The following is a 21,142-nucleotide window of genomic DNA, read 5'->3' as shown; positions in this document are numbered from 1 at the left end:
AGTCCTTTCCACAGGAACTTATATTCTCCTAAGGTATGCCATTCTGCAGAATTTTTGGAGGAAGGCTGTAGAGTGAGAATGTCAGTGCCTTCTCAGCATGCAGCTGTAAGCCTTGCAGGAGGTGAATGCACAGGAAATAATTCTCAGAGGAAGAATATGTGCACTGGTCAGATAGGAAAACTGACCTGTAACATTTTCTACACAAGATTATTTGAATGGTTTTCGTCTTTTAAGATTTTTTTTTTAACATTATGCTTAGTCCACCGTGCTTTATTCTGTCAGACTATTTGTCATCTGCATGCTTTGTGTGAAACTTTTTTTTCTTGTGAGAAGGACGTAAGCAATTTCGCTTCTGGTTGAGAACTTGGGCCATGGTTTCTTGGTGTCTGTGGCTTGGCTTCTGGGCCTCACTGGCTGCAGCTGATGGTAACCAGAAGGGCTGTTCTTGTGGGTCATTAGGGGATGGGCTGCTGCTGCTACCTCCCCACCCCAGCTGCCTCCATCAGCACTGTGCCATACTCGCCCAGGAGACGCCCTGGAGTCATCGCCTGCCCCCGTGTTTACACTTTATAATAAAATCTCTAGAATTGTGCCTTTGACGTGTAAACGTCCAGTTCCAAGAAGTGGCTCTAAAGCCCTCTCTGAGGGCAGAGTGGTTGTCAGAAGCAGACCAGGCCCTGGACTCTAGATTCCATCCTTCACTTGAAACTTCTGGGGGCTGGTAGTACCCCATCTGCAAAATGAGGTTAAAAATACCTAGCCCTTGGGTTGCCATCAAGCTCAAAGATGCTCTATGCAAAGCACCAATCAGACTGGCTCACAAAGAATAGGCCCGCTGTCAAATGTTCATGGTTGAGTGCAGGATGTCAAGGATTAATAGCTACTGGTTACCAGGGAATTGAAGAGAGAGTTCTTTTATAAGCAAAAAGATTTTATGAGAGGGTCACAGAGACAGAGTGGCTCTTGCCCAACAGTATCGTAAGCAAATAAGCTGTGTCTAGATCCTAATCATGTGTGTAGGGCCCTGCTGGGTTTAATAAGCAACACATAGGGGGTGTGTTGTCCTCTACTCTCACATCCCCAGTCACTAGACAAGGTCACTCCCCCAGGGGGCATCTTACTCAGAAGCTCTAAGAGACTTTTTCGCATGACTTTGGCCTCTGCAGTTTTAAAATGTCCGGTTGGAGACCATGGCATGGAGAGTTTGTTATACTCTCTTCCCAGCATGGCACCCTCTTTGCATATTGTGGGCACTCTTAAAGTTATTTCTCATATTTTAATGTATCAGATATGACTTGGATACAGTCAACTAGATATTTAGAGAAAAATGTATCGCCCCCATTATCAAAAGAAAACCCAGAGACTTCAAGTTTGGCCCAAGTAGAAGGAATTTCTGGAAGGGAGAATTGCCAGGACCACACAGTCTCTGGTCCTAGGGGTGTGTTTAGAAGATGCAGCTCATCATGTCATCTGTCATCCCTGCTAAGGGTGTTCAGTATGGGGCCACTAGCCACATGTGGCCATTGACCGTTCAATTACTCAAAACCATTTAAAATAAATGTTAAATTTCATTTAAAATTTAAAATTCAGTTCTCAGTCACCTTGGCCATGTTTCAGGGACCAGTTGCCACACGTGGGTGGTAGGTCTGTGTCAGGCAGAGTAGAACAGGTATTTCCATTGTTGCAGCAAGGCCTGCCAGACACCAAGCTGCTCTCAGCCCATCCCCTGAGGAGTCCAGGAGGGACATGAACTTCCACCCACCTCTCCGCTTTCCCAGCTCTCAGTGCCACCCCTTGCCTAAGTGCATGGTAACACTCGCCACTATTTCATGGGTTGATAACCTGCAGCTCCCAGTTTTCTTAAGAGGATATGACCCTGGGAACTGATGAGGGCAGCAGGAGTGCCCTCTCCTTTGACATGAGAACTTGAGTCTTGTCCATGGGGCTCTGGCCTGGCCCTTTCCATCCCCAAGGCTGTAACATTCTCCTGCTCAACACAACACACACACACACACACACACACACACACACACACACACACACACTAATATTACTTCTCAGTCACCCAGGAACTGACATTGTTCCCAGCTATTTCCTTGCAGCAGTCCTCCAAACTGTAACACAGCCTTGGAGAAAGCTACAAAGTCACGTATCCTTGGGGTAAGCACTCTTGGTTCAGAATAATTTCTGAAAGAACAAACCAAGTTTTTGCTCAAGAGGGTCTTGAGGGACTGGAGAAAACCTTAGTGCTTGTTCCTTTCTCTTTGGTTAAAAAAAAATCCAACATAGTTTCCTTGAAACATCTGGAACCTGAGGTTTTGTCCATTTTGAAAAGAAGATATGGAGAGGGAATGTGTTTCTCACAAAGGCAAAACAAAAAAAAATAAGATTTTAAGCAAGTGGCCCTTGTACGTTCAAGTCCAAGAAACAAGGCGTTTGTTTCTGGGAATGCCTTCCATTTGCTCATTTTGTAAGTACTCAAGGCGGGCTGAGAAGGGAGCATTCTGAGGCGCTCCACTGAGCAGAGGAGGGGTCCTGCCACTGGCCCCCCGGCTCCAGCCTTGCCTCACTCCAGGCACTGGGGCAGAGATGTGTGGCTGGCCTGTCTCTGGAGTTCCTGTGCTGCTTAATTTGAGTAGAGATAAAATGCCACAAGAGAAGTCGTTTTGAAGGGTTTGTGAATTATAGGACTTCCTTTCATGATTCAGCCTGACTCCAGGAAGTGCAGTCACGTGCTGCCCTCCTAGGGGAGCTTCACCCCACCACCAGCACTCAGGCTCCACTTGCTGCAAAAGGTGCGATCAAGATGCTTCTTCCTGAATTATTATCTTAACAAAATTGATATGTCTAAAAATTGAGTTAACACTTTGATTCACTAAAAATGTTTTTCGGAATGGTGCCTTTCATGTGACTTCTTTATAGTCCCACGTGAAACCAGGAATATGCTCAGCTCTGTGCTTGTTCCCCTCTGTTTGGGAGCCTGTGCGGCTGCTCACTTTGCGGTCAGCTCTGTTTGGATCAGTTTTGAACCCCAGAACCTTCCACATAGAGGTGATAATTCTAGATAATTCTAGAGCAACTGCTTCTCTATCCTGGCTGTGTGCTAGGCTCTCTAGAGAGCTTTACAAGAAATACCGATGCCTGGGCCCATCCCCCAGAGATTCTGAGTGTTAGGGCTGGGAAAAGAGCGCCCTGTGTGATCCTAACCCACAGCTGAAATGCAGAGCCACTGTTCTCAGCTGGAGCTTTTCATTGTTGTTTTTGTTTATTTGTTTTGTTTGTGAATTGAGCTTACTAATGGAAGCAGGCGCTTGTTCTGCTTAGCGGTCATGAGAACCACCTAGGCAGCGGAGGCTGCCCTTAGAATCTGGTTCACTGGGCTGTGCTGGGCTGGACATGGGCAGTTTTAGGACACATCTAGATGGAGTGATTTTGAAGCAGGTGTTTAGAAGACAGATAGCTGTGCTTCTGTTCTTCTGATTCTTGACAGAGGCACCAGAACCTTCCACAGTCATTTCAGTCTAAGTCCTGAAATCGTTCACTGCCAGCCCTGAGCCTAGCTGGACTATGCCTCTGGTTGGACACATTTGCCACCTCTGAGAACTGTGTGGATGTAACTCTTCAGTCTTCTGGCTTGATGTGTTTCCAAGGAGAAGCTTGAGGCCCAGTAATATTTAAAAAGTTTTTGGATAAATTTAATCTTACATAATTATGGGGTACACAGTGATGTTATATCTGTACAGTGTGGAAGGGTTGAATCAAGCCAATTAACACACCCATCATCATCAATGCTTATCATTAATCCTCCTCTCTATCTGCAACTTTGTACTCTTTGACTGTCATCTCCTCATTCTCTCACTCCCCAGCCCCTGGTAACCACTATTTTGTTCTCTGTTTCTATGAGTTCAACCATTTTAGATTCCAAATATGAGTGAGACCATGAGGTATTTGTTTTTCTGTGCCTGACTTATTTCGCTTTATGTAACTTTCTCCAGCTTCTTCTGTGTTATCACAAACAATAGAATTTCCTGCTTTTTCATGACTGAATAGTATTCCATTGTGTGTGCGCCACATTTTCCTTAGCCATTTATTCCTTGACGGACTTTTAAGTTGATTTTGTATCTTGGCTATTGTGAATAGTGCTGCAGTGAAGCATGGGAGTACAGATATCTTTTCAACATAAATTTGTAAACTTCCTTAAAATATTATGAGTTTTTTTTGTTGTTGTTGTTGTTGTTGGTTTTTTTTGTTGTTGTTGCTTTTGTTTTTTTGCAATTTTTTGTTTTTGGCTCATCAGCTATCATTAGTGTTAGTATATTTTATGTGTGGCTCAGGACAATTCTTCTTCTTCCAGTGTGGTCCAGGAAAGCCAAAAGATTGCACACCCCTGCTCTAGAGGTTCCTGGATAATATGCTCTTTTAACCCCTGTAGATAAGACTTTTTTTATTTCTGGAAATTTTATAACTTTAAACATGTGTTCTACTCCTTTATTTTAATTATCTATTTCAGGGATATTACTTTTATATATTTTAGATCTCCTCTTTCTTTCTCAATTTTTCTGTTGAATTCCTGAAGTCTTTGTTAATTCCTATTTCATTTTTCTCAAGCTCCACAGATCCTGTCCCCCATGCTGCCTGCAGTGTTAATATCCATTCACTTCTCCCTGCTTGATATAATAGCCATCATTTCTTTTCTGGCCTTTTCCCCTGATCTCTGCCAGCTTATCGTTGTTGTCTTTTTTTTGCCTCTTCCTCTCTTTTGAGCTGTTATTTTAACCAAGTGATTATTCTGTTAAGTTCTTTGATTCCATATCCGTGTGTGGTCATGGGTTCATCTGCCTTTTGGGATATTTTTCCAGTGAATGTCCTTTGCCATTTGTTTCTCCTGTTGCTTCTCCTTCTTTAATTTTTTCAGCATAATTGTACAAACCCAGGGTAGGATCCTCATCTTTGAAATAAATTGTGGAGGGGCCTTGGATATGTTCCAGCCGACCAGAATATTTCCTCCTTTCTCAATAATGTGTCTGTGTGTGTGTGAGAGAGAGAGAGACAGAGAGTGAGAGAGAGAGAATGAATTGGTTTAATACGTATTTCTCCCCAGTGAGGCTGCCAGCCATTCAGTCTCCTCTCTTCAGCACTCTAAGAAATGATTGACTTTCCGTTGCTGTGTATATCCTTCCACTCTGCAGGCCTTGTCTGAAGTCTACAGCAGCTTGTCCCCACTAAGGGTCTTCATAATCCCAGGGTGAACACAGCTGCATTGTGCTCTGCTTGCGGCATGTTATTGCTCAGGATCAGGAGTGCCCGCTGGTTCCATTGTATTTCTCTTTCTGGTTCTTGTTGCAAGGTCGTTTCAGAGAGGAAGGGGCAGTGTCTCTGCCAACACCTAAGCAATCTGATATTTTGATGTTTATCTTACAGAGTGACTTAGAGCATGTGGCATCGAAATGAAACCAATGGTTAAAAATCAACAAATAAGCAGGAAACAACTTCAGAATGACCAAAAAAGTTCCTGGGGCACTCTCAGCTTCCGCCAGCCTCTCTGCTGGCCAACCAGGCCATTTCACTGGCTTTGATCTGTTCAGCACATTGAGTTATGGGGAGCCTCCCAAGTGTCAGGAGTGGGGTGAGGTAGCAGGGGCTGTCGCAGCAGCTGAGATGCTTCCCTGCACTCGACTTGTTTATGGTCAGATCGTAAGGAAGCATGGGAGCCCAGCATCAGGCCCCGGTCATGCATAATCTCACTTATTCAGGACAGCAACCGTAAGGTTTTTCTTTGGGAAAAAAATTATAAAATACAGAAAAGTGCAGCACCATCCAAATTAATAAATGTTGCCATTTTACCCATTTATGCCTTTATTTTTCCTAAAAGAAGAACAGTCCAAATAAAGTAGAAGCTATAACCTTTTATGGATGGGGAAGTAGAGAGTAATCTGCTCAAGGCTGGCTAGCTGGTGAGCAGCAGGCCTGGCTCAGGCCCCTCTGGTGCCCCTTATTTAGGCTGCGTGGCCTTCTCTGCCCTGCAGGAATTGTGCTGGCTCGGCTGTGCAGGTTGGTGACTGCAAATATCAACCCCTCTAACAGAAAACCAGGCAGATTTTTCTCATGCCATCAGCATGATTTTTGGTATATGTAAATAAAACCTAGGTTTTTGAGAGTAGCAGGAAACATTTTGTTAGAAAACCAAATGAATACAGGGAGATATGACTATCAGGAGCTGAGACTGATACTATAATTTTTCAAGTACTAGTATCTGTGTATTGATTTTTACAGTAATTTGTACTTTCCCATCCAGCTTGTTTGTGACCACTGAGGCCCTTTGTGAATATCTTAGAAGTCACTCAAAATGGATAAAGAATGAATGTGAGTCACCCGTAGCAGTCTTACGTGAGATAATATACGATTGATCCTCAGTATTCATGGCTTCTGAATTTGTGAATTTGCCTACTTCCAATCGTTTATCTGTAATCCCCAAATCAATAACCATGATGCTTTCAAGGCCATGTGAGGTCATACACACAGTGTATTAGTTCATTTTCACACTGCTGATAAAGACATGCCCAAGACTGGGAAGAAAAAGAGGTTTAATTGGACTTACAGTTCCACATGGCTCGGGAGGCCTCAGAATCATGGCAGGAGGTGAAAGGCACTTCTTACATGGTGGCGGCAAGAGAAAATGAGGAAGAAGCAAAAGCGGAAACCCCTGATAAACCGATGAGATCTTGTGAGACTTAATCACTATCACAAGAATAGCGTGGAAAAGACTGGCTCCCATGATTCAATTACCCCCCTGCCCTAGGTCCCTCCCATAACATGTGGGAATTCTGGGAGGTACAATTCAAGTTGAGATTTGGGTGGGAACACAGCCAAACCGTATCACCCACACCTGGCCCCTTCAAATCTCATGTCCTCAAATTTCAAAACCAATCATGCCTTCCCAATAGTCCCCCAAAGCCTTAACTCATTTCAGCATTAACCCAAAAGTCCAAAGTCCAAAGTCTCATCTGAGACAAGGCAAGTCCCTTCCACTTCTGAGCCTGTAAAATCAAAAGCAAGCTAGTTACTTCCTAGATACAGTGGGGGTACAGGTGTTGGGTAAATACACCCATTCCAACTGGGAGAAATTGGCCAAAACAAAGGGATTACAGGGCCAATGCAAGTCTGAAATCCAGCTGTGCAGTCAAATTTTAAGCTCCAAGATGATCTCCTTTGACTCCAGGTCACACATCCAGGTCACACTGATGCAAGAGATGGGTTCCCATGGTCTTGGGCAGCTCCATCCCTGTGGCTTTGCAGGGTACAGCTTCCCTCGTGGCTGCTTTCACAGGCTGGCATTGAGCATCTGCAGCTTTTCCAGGCACATGGTGCAAGGTGTCAGTGGATCTACCATTCTGAGGTCTGTAGGATGGTGACCCTCTACTCACAGCTCCACTAGGCAGTTCCCCAGTAGGGACTCTGTGTGGGGGCTCTGACCCCACATTTCCCTTCTGTGCTGCTCTAGCAGAGGTTGTCCATGAGGGCCCTGCCCCTGCAGCAAACTTTTGCCTAGGCATCCAGGCATTTTCATAACATCTTCTGAAGTCTAGGCAGAGGTTCCCAAACCTCAATTCTTGACTTCTGTGCACTCACAGGCTCAATACCACGTGGAAGCTGCCAAGGCTTGGGGCTTTCACCCTCTGAAGCCACAGCCTGAGTTTCACATTGGCTCCTTTCAGCCACGGCTAGAGCAGCTGGGACACAGGGCACCAAGTCCCTAGGATGCACACGCATGAGGACCCTGGGCCCAGCCCATGAAACCACTTTTTCCTTCTGGGCCTTCAGGCCTGTGATGGGAGGGGCTGCTGTGAAGGTCTCTGACATGGCCTGGAGACATCTTCCCCGTGGTCTTGGGGATTAACATTAGGCTCAATGCTACTTATGCAAATTTCTGCAGATGGCTTGAATTTCTTCCCAGAAAATGGGTATTTATCTTCTATTACATAGTCAGGCTGCAAATTTTCCAAACTTTTGTGCCCTGCTTTTTTTATAAAACTGAATGCCTTTAACAGTACCCAAGTCACCTCTCGAATGCTTTGCTGCTTAGAAATTTCTTCTGCCAGATACCCTAAATTATCTCTCTCAAGTTCAAAGTTTCACAGATCTTTAGGGCAGGGGCAAAATGCTGCCTATCTCTTTGCTAAAACATAACAAGAGTCACCTTTACTCCAGTTCCCAACAAGTTCCTCATCTCCATCTGAGACCACCTCAACCTGGACCTTATTGTTCACATCACTATCAGCATTTTTGTCAAAACCATTCAACAAGTCTCTAGGAGGTTCCAAACTTTCCCACATTTTCCTGTCTTCTTCTGAGCCCTCCAAACTGTTCCAGCCTCTGCCTGTTACCCAGTTCCAAAGTCACTTCCACATTTTGGGGTATCTTTTCAGCAACACCCCATTCTTCTGGTACCAATTTACTGTATTCATTTATTTTCAAACTGCTGATAAAGACATATCTAAGACTGGGAAGAAAAAGAGGTTTGATTGGACTTAAAGTTCCACATCGCTGGAGAGGCCTCAGAATCATGGAGGGAGGCGAAAGGCACTTCTTACATGGCAGCAGCAAGAGAAAATAAGGAAAAAGCAAAAGCAGAAACCCCTGATAAACTCATCGGATCTCATGAGACTTATTCACTACCATGAGAATAGCATGGGAAACACCGGCCCCAATGATTCAATTTCCTCCCCCTGGGTCCCTCCCACAACATGTGGGAATTCCGGGAGATACAATTCAAGTTGAGATTTGGGTGGGGACACAACCAAACCATATCACAGAGTGGCACAAAATTTTAGCCACATGCATTTTTCGGACCCTCCAACTCCTCCTTTCACCTCATATTATAAGTAAGTGTCTTTTTCCTAGTCTACTTAGTGCCATATTTTTTGCATTTTTGTTCCTTTTTTCAAATTGTGGTGACTTTGCTGTTTAGAGTAGCCCCCATTGAAGTGCTATCTAGTGTCCCTAGGTGTAAGAAGGCTGTGCTGTGCCTTATAGAGAAAATATGTGGGTTAGAGAAGCCTCTGTCAGGTGTGAGTTATAGTTAGTGCTGTTGGCCATGAGTTCAATGGTAATGCATCAACAATAGATATGAAATAAGGTGCCTTTACACAGAAACACATAAAACAAGTGATGCATTAATCAGTTGATGAAAATATGGTGACCACAGGCTCTCAGGCACATAATCCCCGAGAAGCAATGGGCTACTACTTGCTAATTCAGTTTTGGGGGTAACTTTATGGAACATATAACCTGAAATAATGAGAATAAACTATATTTTACTTCTTTCTTTTACAAAGCAAGGAAGTAATTTTTTAAAGCAAGTTAAATTTGACTCTTTTTGTAAGAGATATGGTTATGAAATGGTTGACCTGTTTTATAATACAGAGAAAGTCTCTTAGCCTTACACTTTATATTAGTTAATTAAGTCAGCAGATTTTTATTGGGATGATGTGACTGGCACAGTTTTGGTACCAGAAGGGCATCAGCAAAAAAAGTCCAGAAGTAGACAGATCACAGCCTTCAGGATTAAAAGCAGTCTCATCAATGTGATATTTCTGTTTAAACTTAGTAGCAAGTCCAAAATAAGAATCTTCTAATTATCACACATTTTTCTTATGAAAGAATAATTTTTCATAGTCAATATTTCTAAAACATAATCAGTATCTTTCTCATTAGCAGAGACTGATTGTATGGCAGATGTACTTGCACCTGCAGAAGCTGGAGAAGGGTGATGATTTAGTGTAGTGCACACCCACCAGGCAGTCCTCCTGGCTCCCAATATTTAGGCCCACAGTATGAGCCTAGGTCATATTGGGCACAGGCTCACTCAGAGGCTATCAGGCAGAAATCTCTGCCTCACCACACAGCAGCTTCAAACATTGCCTTCAGTGGGAGTCTTACTTGCACCCCACACAGCTCAGGTACAAGGCCCTGAGGTCCACACCTGGAGCTGATTATCTCTTTGAATAACACCGTAGACAGAGCTACCAGAAAATAAAAGAAACTAAAAGGCATGATTAATACAAGCCTCACTAGGTTCTTAAGGTGAAGATCTGAGAAAGAGCTCCTCATGGCCCTGGCAGGGGAGGGGAAGAGTGGTAACTGTGAAATACACCTAGGCTTTCTCCATGACAAAGGTTACTCTCCAAGGGAAAACACTTTGCAAGGGCCTTGCCTCAGCTGGGAATTCCCAAGGAAATTCCTCAAGTTCCAGCACCCTCCTCACTTTATCACTTAAAGGACAAAAAACTCGTAGTCAACAGGGGTCAGGGCTTCAAGGAAATTGTTACAGAATGGTAAAAGGGTCGAATATCCAAGAAGTCATAACAATTCTAAATGTGTATGCACATAACAACAAAGCATCAAAATATGCAAGACTAACACTGATAAGACTGAAAAGAGAAATAGACAAATCCTGTCTTATAGTTAGAGATTTTAATCTCTTTCTCACAATAGTTGATAGACCAAATAGATAGGATTAAAATGACCTGAGCAGTACTGTCAACTTGATCTAATTGACATTTATAAAATATTCCATTCAACAACAGAAAAATGCACATTCTTCTCAAGCTCACATGGCATATTCACCAAGATAGAGCACATTCTTGGAAAACATGTTAACACATTTGAAAGAATAAACGTCATACCAATTATGTTCTCAGAACACAATAGAATTAAACTAGATATCAACAACAAAAAGATGGGGGTTTTAGGAAATTTCCCAAATACCTGGAAATTAAACAACAGACTTCTGTATAACCTATGTGTCAAAGAAGAAGTCTCCAAAATTAAAAAAAAATGTTTTGAAGTGAATAAAAATAAAAATATAATTTATCAAAAATTTTGGGATGTAGTAAAAGCAGTGCTTACAGAGATATTTATAGCACTAAGTGCACACATTAGGTAAAAAATATATAAAGCAAATTACTTGCGATTTTACTTTTAAGAAACTACAGAAAGAAGAGCAAATTAAGCCTAAACCAAGCAAAAGAAAATAAATAATTAAAGCAGAAATCATTGAAATTAAAAACAGGAAAACAGTAAAGTCAATAAAACAATGTTGGTTCTTTGAAATTATCAACCAAATTGATAAACCTTTAGCCAAGAAAAAAAGGAAAAACAACATAGAAGATGCAATTTACCAATATCAGAAATGAAGGAAAGGTGACCACTGTTGATCTAATAGATATAAAAATATGATAAAGGAAGATCATGAACAACTCTATACTCACAAATGTGGTAACTTAGGTGAAATAAACTAATGCTTGAATGACACAAACTACTAAAACTTACAGAAGAAATAGGTAGCCTGAATAGCCCTATGTCTTTAAAATTTAAATTAATATAACCTTTAAAACAGAAATCTTCAGACCCAGATGGGTCCACTGGTGAATTCTATCCAAACAGTTAAGAAAGAAAGAATACCAGTTTTCCATAATCTTTTCCAGAAAATAGAAATGGAGAAAACAGTTTCTAATTCATTTTATGGGTTCAGATTTCACCTAATACCAAAACCAGTTAAGGCATTACAAGAAAACTGCAAAGCAATATTACTTATACATATAAAAACCCTCAGTAAAATATTAGAAAATCAAACCCAACAATGTATAAAAAGATCTATGTGCCACAACCAAATGGTGGAATTTATTCCAGGTAAGTGGAATTTATTCCAGGTAATGCAAAACAGGTTCAACATTTGAAAATAAATTAATGTGATCCATCACATCAATGGGCTAAAGAAGAAAAATCATATGACCATGTTAATAGAGGCAGAAAGGGTATTTGACGAAATCAAAACACTCTTTCATGGCAAAAAAAAATCTTAAGCTAGGAATAGAGGGAAACTTTTGTAACTTGATAAAGAACATTAAGGAAAAAAAAAAAAAAAAACCCTACAGGTAACATCATACTTGATGGTGAGAGACTGAACACTTTCCCTCTGATACTGAAAACAAGGTAAGACTGTCCTGTCTTACGACTTTGATTCAACATCCTACTGGGAGCCCGAGCTAGTGCAAGAAAACAAAATAAAACTTATACAGATCAGAAAAGAAGAAATAAGACATCTTTATTCACAGATAATACACATGTCCATATGGAGAACTTCAAAGAATCCATAAAACAACTCTCATAACCAATAAGTGAGTTTGCAGGATGCTAGATCAATATACAAAAGTCAGTTGCTTTCCTATATGCGAGTAGTAAACTACTGACATTTGAAATAAGAACAATTACTATTTATAATAGCACCAAAAAGACAAAAAACACAAAAAAAATACTTAGGCATAAATCTAACAAAATATGTACAGGATCTGTATGCAGAAAACTACAAAATACTGATGGAAGAAATCAAAGAAGATGTAAATAAATGGAAAAGTAGTGCATGTTCATACATTGGAAGACTCAATGTTGTTAAAATGTTCATTCTGCCAAGCTTGATCTGTAGATTCAACCCAATCTCAATCAAAATCCCAACAAGCTGTCTTGTAGATAATGACAAAATGATTCTAAACTTTACTTGGGAAGGTAAAAGTCCTAGAATACCCAACACAACACCCACTAAAAAAGGGACAAAGTTGGAGGACTCACACTACTCAATTTCAAGTCTTACTAGAAACAGATACAATTCCTGCCCTTATGGGACAAACAGACATTCATCAAAAATGCACATGCTAGAAAGTAAAGGTAAATTAAATTAAAACAGTGGTCAGTGGTACAAAGGGAAAGCATGTTGGTTTTGACGGTAGGGACAGGGACATGTTTATCCTGAGCTCAAAGGGTAGTCTGGACAGTGGGAGGATTTTTAGCAGAGAAAAGGGCCACAGCTTAGAACATGTGGGAAGGGAGCAAGGTGGGGGCACTGACAGCCAGGGCTACTCAAAAGAGATGTGGAGGGAAAGGATGTTATGTGGTTTTGGAGACAAGTGGGCATGTGTGGGAGGCTGAGAGGTGAGATAGGTGGGATTGGCAAGGGGTTGACTTTAAGCAGTGTAGAGAAGGGAGTGATCTAAGAGAATTTGGATTTTTATCTTCATAAATGGATGGAGCTCTTGGGCCAAAGTTCTCAAACTTGAGCTTTTGAAATACAGAACCTAGAGCTTCACCCCAGAGTTTCTACTTGGCAGGTCAGGGTGGAACCCTAAGAATTTTCATATCTTCCATGTTTCCTGGTGATGCTGACATTGCTCGTCCAGAGACACACATTGAGAACCCAGCTCCAGGGAACAAGAAGGAGCTCCAGGTTAGGCAGGAAGGACCCAAGCTTACATTTGGATGGGTTGACTATGAGTGCCTTTTTACCGCCACCTGAAGATGGTAGCTAAGAGAAGAGGTGGGCTTCAAATATTGGCTCCACTACATACTGTGTGTTCTTCAGCAAGCCAGTTGACCCTCCTGAGCCTCGATGGCCAGGTCTGTGAATTGAGGATGACAATAGTATCTACCATTAGAGATGTTGTGCAGATCAGTTGATATCTGTTGAGTCAGGTACTCATGGAATAGCTGTTTTGCATTATCCTCATCACCTTCATCATCATGGTCACTCTGGCCAGCACTAAAGACATATACCCAACCTCTCTGTGGCTGAAGTTTATCTTCTATAAAATGAGAACCTGTTTTTCATGAAGCTGTCATTTTCACCAGTTTGGGGTGCAGGTGCAGATTGCCTACTGTTGCGTTTCTGAACACTCCCCTCACGAGGCTCCTAACCCCACCCCAGCAAACTCGTCAACATGACTCCTTCCAGCTTCCACCGCTCTGGGGAGGATTCCTTTTTATCTTGCATTTCCAGTGATGTTTCACGGCCTTTTGTGGAGTGGACCCTGGCTGAGCTTCTGGCTCTTCTTGAGCATGGGGGATATCTCAGACTGCAGTGGGAAATTCAAAAGCTGCTTGCTTCACAAAGTAAGGGAATGTTAGTAGATGCTTGAAAAGTACCCTGAGGGAGCTGGTCAGAGGTGCTCTGTAAAATTGCATCTGTTGCTAGCACCATGAGCAGCTGTCTGCCCAGGAGGCCTGGGAACAGGGACAGAGAGAGCTGGCACCCTTCCTTCCTCTGCCCTACACATTGGCCCTTCCGCCATTAAGACCATCTCCGCTTGACTTTTTCAGTCTTCTGGCTGGGAATTAGCATCTTGAGGTCTCCATTAAGATCTTTTCAAGGATGCTTTTCCTATTTGTTTCAATCTTCTGGTTGAATTTGATCCATGTTTTGATGTCGGACTTTTTAAAAAACATAAAACAATCAGGAAAACGTTGCTATACCCATCCTAGCAATTCAAGACCAAGTTCATTTTGGTAAAAACACTTGGGAAAGGGCATTTCCAGGCTGGCTAATCATTAAATGGCACAGTCCTGTCCACTGACTCCCTCTTCAACTGGTGTGTGTTCTGGAGGGATCTATGTCTCAGAGCATTACTTCATTTTGAATGTGCAATTAAAAGAGGCCCCATGCTGCTGGGGATCTCACACTTCTGCTTTCTGGTTTGTTTTGCATGCTGACACTTTGAGGAAAAGCCCACTTCCCTAATTACAGACATCGTCCAGCAGCAGGAAGCACTCTGGCTTGTTGATGCCTGTCTTGTGCTTTCTCTCTGTTTCAGCTGTTTTCCTTTTAAGATACTCCTCTCAGATTTGTGCGCTTCTTCCCTTCCCACATTTTATACTGCCCAGCGCCTGGGATTCCAGACCTGCGTTTGAATCCAGGAGAGGGAGGTAGGTCAAATTTGTGGGAATCAGGCATATTTAGAAACCCTGACCTCAGGCTCTGCACCTCTGTGGGTGTCTGTAGGAGGGATACTTAGCTTTCATGCCTGTGTCTGTGTTTCCTCTCCTTTGCCGCCAACATTCTCCCACTGAGCACATGTCCATCTTGAGCTGGAAGGTTTAGCGGTTTGCCATCTTGTCTTGCCTGCAGTTATGATGCAGCTAAACCATCTTTCTCTCCTTCCCATAACCTATGCCACTTTACTTTAAGCATTGGGTATATTTATGTCTCAGGTTTATGAAGGACAATTATAAAATCTCAGGAGACCATCATAAGCCCTGTAATATCTTGCAGTCCTGAGTTACCCACAATTATTTTTTAACTGGCTAGGAAAAAGAATGCTAGTGATTTTTTAAAAATAGACATTCAGTAAATTCTGGATATTTCTTAATCCACGTTTACTGTGTCCTTTTTGCTTAAGTCAGGTGTTTTGGTTTCTCTGGCAGCTGCAGGGTCCCCATAAAGGTTATGCTAATGAGGTAGTGATAGAAAAGTAAAATAGAGCCTGAAAGCGGGAAACTTCAGCAAGGTACTAAGGCACAGACAGGAGATGTTAGGTCTGCCGGCTGTTGTCATTGCAGTCTGCTGTGGCCTCACCCCCAGGCCTTCACAGCTGATTAGGAAAGGGTCTTGGGATGGGTACCAGGGCAGGATCAAGGAAAGCCTGCGACTGTTCTGCCTTTCTCATCATCCATGTGTGGTTTGCCTAGATAAAAACAAGACAGTAAGATCTATCAGGCATATTCAACATGAGTTCTTTTGTCTAGCATCTTGTTAGTTGTTTGTATTTTTCCACAGAGAAGAGTGAGTGATGAGGTGGCCCTGGGACATAGTAGATGGTGCAGTTCACTGGGGAGACGTCCTTGGCCCCACTCAGGGTCAATATGGGCCCCAGACTGCTGGCTGCAACCCCACCCTGTCCTCTTCTGCTCAAAAGAGCATGCAAGGGACATTGCTAAGTGGCAACTGTGGTTGCAACCCAGCGTTCAGTTAATTATTCACAATGGCTAGCTTTTTAATTACCAATTGCATGTGCATTGCGTGTGCGTCCCTTCCCCCTCCTCTGAGCACACCTGTGTGATGAGACATGTATTTCTTCCTGATGGAGAAGAACTACAGAGATGTCTCCCAGGTGGAGCCCACAGCCCGGCCCGGTCACCAGCACGGCACAGTGACTTGACTGTCCTCCCTGGCTCCCTTCCCTACCCGTGGCAAGTGCCAACTTGCTTCCACTCACATTGAACGTGGTCAACTTGCCTCCCTCCCACACTGTAGCACTTGAATAGGGCAATACTACATTATAGCAGAGGTTCTCTGGCATTCGAGTGCTTAAAAATCACCTGGGAAGCAGGCCAGGTGCGGAGGCTCACGCCTATAATCCCAACACTTTGGGAGGCCAAGTTGGGCGAATCATGAGGTCAGGAGTTTGAGACCAGCGTGGCCAACATGGTGAAACCCTGTCTTTACTAAAAATACAAAAAATTAACCGGGTTTGGTGGTGTGCGCTGTAGTCCCAGCTACTCGGGAGGCTGTGGCAGGAGACTCTCTTGAATCCAGGAGGCAGAGGTCGCAGTGAGTGGAGATCATATCATTGTGCTCCAGCCTGGGCAACAGAGTAAGACTCAGTCTCAAAAAAAAAAAAAAAAAAAAAACACCTAGGAGGCTGTTTAAAATTTACATTTCTTGTCCGTATGCCCTATTTGCTGGGTCTGAGGTGGACCCAGGACCCTGCTTTCCAGAAGGGAGCCTGAGGGTGGGGTGCCCTGAAGACCACACTCAGGGAGAACTGGACATGTGGGCTTTCATGAGCCAGAGTCCTGCCAAGAACTAGAATCTGCAGGTGGCTTTGGCCGGTCCCACTTAGAGGCAAGAAGAGGTGTGGATAGTAGAGAACCTGGATATCACACAGTCCCCAGGATGAAAGTGGAACCCTCAGACCAGATCCTTAGTCTCTTCCTTTTGTGAGCCATTTCTGCCTACCTGTTGTCAGGGAGGCAGGAGGTTCATTTTTCTCTCACATGGCGCCTGACATAATGACTTGCACATGGTAGATGCTCAACAAGCATATTGAGTGAATCAATCATTTAGATGTAAATTAAATGCACCAGATGGGCTGGTTGTTTATTTATAACTATGTAGAGAGTTAACATTTATGTTGACACCCAAGCATAATACCTGTTTTCTGTGTTAATTATGGCAAGGTGGGCATAGAAAAGAGATTTCTGAGTGTCTCTTGTGGAGCTTGAAAAAGTCTATGTGTGGGTTGAGATCAGCCTTTACTTGGTGCACTTTCAAGTCTTTTAAGTTCTGAAGGCACAGCAAGAGAATTTGGTGTTGAAGGTTTGGATAATGTTTCCAAGTATTTCAATATCCCTCTATTTCTAAACATTAGTAAAAATCATGCCTCATGCTGCCATCCTTAGCTTCACTTTTTGTTTCTGAAATGTGTATCTCTGTATACTAAGAAGTTCCCTGTGCATGCCCGCACGTACAACAAAGTCAACTGCTCAGCAGAATGTGCACGATGTAAGGCTGTGCCTTGGAGACCAGGCACCCCGTGCAGTGTGATGCACAGGCAGGCCTCAGGATGGCGTCCTGGAGGACAAGTGATACCTGTTAATGAAGCCAGTGGAGTGGATGCAAGGCCAACTCAGGCCCTGCAGCTGGGTTCTGTTCCTCAGTGTTGAGGCCACAGGTCTGTGTCCACATGTTTTCTTTTGCACAGTGGGATCCTGCCACACAAGGCAGTGCCCCCAGTCCTTTGCAGACCAGTCAAATGTGCTTGTCTGCAGAGCCTGGTGCTCGGTGGAGTGGTCCCACCACATCACTCTTCCTTGGTCATTTCTCTGTAACTAATCAGCCAGTCCCTGACCAAACCAGCAAGATCAATTCTTCCTCTGGCTGGGTTCATTCTTCTGTTTTTTCTTTTCTTTTTCTTGGGACAGAGTCTCGCTCTATCGCCCAGGCTGGAATGCAAAGTTGCGATCTCTGCTCACTGGAAACTCCACCTCCTGGGTTCATGCCATTCTCCTGCCTCAGCCTCCCGAGTAGCTGGGACTACAGGCACCCGCCACCACGCCCAGCTAATTTTTTTGTATTTTCAGTAGAGACAGGGTTTCACAGTGTTAGCCAGGATGGTCTTGATCTCCTGACCTTGTGATCCGCCCGCCTTGGCCTCCCAAAGTGCTGGGATTACAGGCGTGAGCCACCGCACCCGGCCTCCTCTTTCTTATGAAAATTAATCTAACCCACAGATGAAGTATCCTTTCACCCAAGTCTTGACAATTTTCTCAGCTTCAAGCTTCAGAGGAAATTCCCAGGCGCATCTTAACAGGGCTGCTTTGCATTGAGGGGCTGTGTGGTTTGAGCGTGACAAGCCTGGATAGCTTTCTGCACTATGCTGATTTGTTCCCTTCAATGGTATGGATTTGGCAGCAATTGTTTCCAGGTGATCTTTGCCCAGAGAACCACTTATTTCCCCCACTGTCACCTCAGTCTGTATGATAGCAGGGCTCTCATGGCCCAGGGATGTGAAAGTGAGACACCTTCAATTGCTAAGCGCTGCTGGAAATGTGCACTACAGGAAGTTGAGGGGGCTGGAGGGGAGGGAGCAGCACCTGCAGGAGCCATGCTTCAGTGGGTCTCAAGAAAAGCAGAAGGCTGGAATCTCAGGGCTGAGGCCCCTTGATAACTAGGACAGATGGGGTAAAAAAAAAAAAGGGGGGGGTTATAGAGACATAGGCTACCTCTTCTGGTTTGATGCCAAGCTAGAAAATGCTGAAATGAACACACATTTATGAGATAGGAGTAATGTATTTAAGAACACAGTCTTACATAGAGATAACTGTTTTCCCAAAACATCCAAGGTAAATTTATGTATCTTTATGGATGAGGTTGGGTCTTTTCAGGGAAGGTTGGGGAGATGGAAGAGAAATTACTTATGATCAGGCCTCATGATTCATGGATTCCATATCTCTACATTCACCTACTCATTTAAATCTATTTGCAACCCCAGAATCAATATTCACAGCACCTTTGCAGTCATTTGTGACACTCACAAAGCAGTGAAAAATTTGAGGTCACCCAATACATATGCTTAGGTTGCACAAGGTGACACTCTGCTTTCTTGTTTTAGCTCTTACAAACACATTTTCTTTTTTCTTGGCCCATTTAGTGCATGGTTTTTGCATTTTTGTGCTTTTTGGGGGTGATTTTGCTATTTAAAATGGCCCCAAGTACAGTGCTTAAAGTACTTACTGTCTGGTGTCTCTAAGTACAAGAAGGCTGTGATGTGCTTTACAGAGAAAATACATGTGTTAGGGAAGCTACTTTCAGGCATGAGTTATTGTGCTATTGACCATGAGTTCAAGGTTAATGAATCAACAATATATATGAAATAAATATCTTTAAATAGAAATACATATAAAACAAGGTTCTGTATTGAGTGACAAAAATGTTGTAACCAGAGGATCACAAGAACCTAAGCCCGTATTTCCCTAGGAGCAACTGTTCAGGATTTGAAATTCAGCCTTCACGGTGACTTTACAGAGCATAACTACTGTGAAGAACAAAGAGCAACTGTATTTCGCTTCATGCATCAGATGGAAAGAGAATAGAACCAGAAGTAGTGATATTGATGAAATGGAGAGAGGAGAAAGAAGAGAAAGAAATGACACTATGAAGATTTATTAGTTAAAATGTTACTAGTGATAATAAATTAATCAGAACTTTGGCCTCTGCCTTTGATCCTGGTTCCCGTAATCTCTAAGTGCCAGGCTCAGATAATGTGGCCCTTGCAGGGTTTGGGCAGCTAGTCCTCTAACCATTTCTATAGGTAAACGCGGCCATGAAGGAAGCATACACTGGGCTCAGCTCCTTCCTTCCTAACCTCTCTTCTAGCCCCACGTACCTCTTCAATACCAGAAAGTCTTCTTCTGACTCTGCCAGAGCCCAGCTCCTAGAACCTAGCTCATTCACTCACCAGCCTTTTTTGTCAATAATTCATTCAAATATTTATTTCTTTAAATATCTATTAAGCACTGTTGCTTCTCTCGCCCAACTCCATTGCACATGCTATATCAGTTATCTGTTGCTACATAACAGATCACTCTAAACTTAGTAGTTTAAAACAACAATAATTACTTATTATTGCTCATAATTTCTGTGGGCCAAGCATTTGAGATAGCTGGGAAGGCTCAAGCCCTCTGTAGGGTTGCAGTCAGGTGTGTGGGCCAGGGCTGCAGTCTCACCTGAAGGCTTGATAGAGGCTGGAGGATCCTCTTCCGAGGTGGCTGCTCGTACGGCGGGTCACTTAGTGCTGGCTATTGGCTAGAGGCCTCAGTTCCTTACCACATGAGCCTCCCCAAAGAGCTACTTGAGCATCTTTCCAACAAGGCATCTGGTTTCCCCAGAGTGAGCAATCCAAAAGCTGAGGAAAAGTGTTAAGTGCTCTCGTGAGCTAGCTTCAGAGACCCAACATTGTCACTCTGCAATCAGCCACTCTGTGTGCAAGGGGTGGGTGTACCAGGAAGTGAGGATCACTGGGCACCATCTTGGAGGCTGCCTACCATGTGTACATTTTAACTCTCCAACAGAATTTGAAGGCTGAAGACCCATACTTAAAGTAGCCTCTGTTCTAGGCAATAGGGAACAAAATGGTAAACGTACTTACGCTAATGGAGTGTCTATTCTAGTGGCTTTGAGGAACGTAGACCAAAAAAAAAAAAACAGAACTAAAACTCCAAGGTGGGACAGGTAGCTGGGAGGGTTAGTGTCAGGTAGGCCTGTAGAGCTCAGCCCTTCTTCATCATGCTGGCTCTTCCTCTGTAGGGGATGAAATTTTCCTCTGCCAGAGCAATGGCCTCTGGACAACTTGTTCAGCTGCTTGCCCAGGTGTGATCGTCTGTGCCTAATCTTCCAGTCAGACTGCCCCTAGAAACGTGACTTCTTAATTAGCTCAAAGGATATCTGAAACATTGTCCTTATGGTGGCAAGCATGGATCTATTGCTCTTCATCTATAAAGTTGCTGCCTGATAAGGTAGAACTACACAAATGATAGTTTCCCAACTAAATGCATTTTAAAGGGCAAAGGTTGTATAGTCAGCCTTAGTCCTGGCATAGGGGAAATGGACTATGGAAGTCTAGTTGGAAGAGAAGATTGAAACATGCCAGTAAGTGCAGAAGGATACAGTGTAATTTAAATAAAACACATGGAAGACATGAGGAGACTAGCGGGATATCATAGGCTCATCCATTTCTGCATGTTCCAGGAGGGTGGCTGGCAGGGCTCCTTGGGTGTGGAGCAGAAAGAATCAAAGCCTGTAGAATAAATCTGACTC

The 21,142-nt window shown here is 43.3% G+C and overlaps 1 protein-coding gene across 7 annotated transcripts in view; it reads left to right on the top strand.

The window, feature by feature from the left end:
- The window catches only part of LOC105498823 (spleen associated tyrosine kinase), a 127,822-nt gene that overhangs the window by 11,489 nt on the left and 95,191 nt on the right, over positions 1-21,142 (top strand). The window contains exon 1 of one of the 7 annotated variants that reach the window (XM_071077559.1): positions 14,573-14,751. The exons of the other annotated variants lie outside the window; for them this stretch is intronic. The gene's annotated coding sequence lies outside the window, so the exon portion shown is untranslated. Of the gene's footprint in view, positions 1-14,572; positions 14,752-21,142 lie in introns of those variants that run through there. 7 annotated transcript variants of the gene reach the window in all.

Source organism: Macaca nemestrina, chromosome 14, assembly GCF_043159975.1.
Source record: "Macaca nemestrina isolate mMacNem1 chromosome 14, mMacNem.hap1, whole genome shotgun sequence".
Classification (NCBI taxonomy): domain Eukaryota; kingdom Metazoa; phylum Chordata; class Mammalia; order Primates; family Cercopithecidae; genus Macaca; species Macaca nemestrina.
This window is presented reverse-complemented; position numbering and strand designations above follow the sequence as displayed.